This window comes from Vitis riparia, chromosome 10 (assembly GCF_004353265.1).
Source record: "Vitis riparia cultivar Riparia Gloire de Montpellier isolate 1030 chromosome 10, EGFV_Vit.rip_1.0, whole genome shotgun sequence".
Lineage (NCBI taxonomy): Eukaryota > Viridiplantae > Streptophyta > Magnoliopsida > Vitales > Vitaceae > Vitis > Vitis riparia.
The window spans coordinates 2164793-2165051 of NC_048440.1; positions in this window are offsets into that span (position 1 = coordinate 2164793).

A 259-nucleotide genomic window follows, 5' to 3' on the forward strand; every position below is an offset into this window, starting at 1 on the left:
ATACTATCATTATTTGATTATAATTAATATTAAATCAAAATATTTTTTTGAAATATTAAAAATTAAATATTAATTAGAGTCCTAATTCTAATTAGAGTCCTTCCAAATATTAATTAGAGTCTTAATTCTTACATTATGACAATTATATTTTGATTTTAATTAGAACAACCGATTCTCTTCTTATATATAAATTTATGGGTAGCATAAACTTTTACTTATTGTACCAAAGAAAGAATTGTCCATCATCTTCTTCAACACC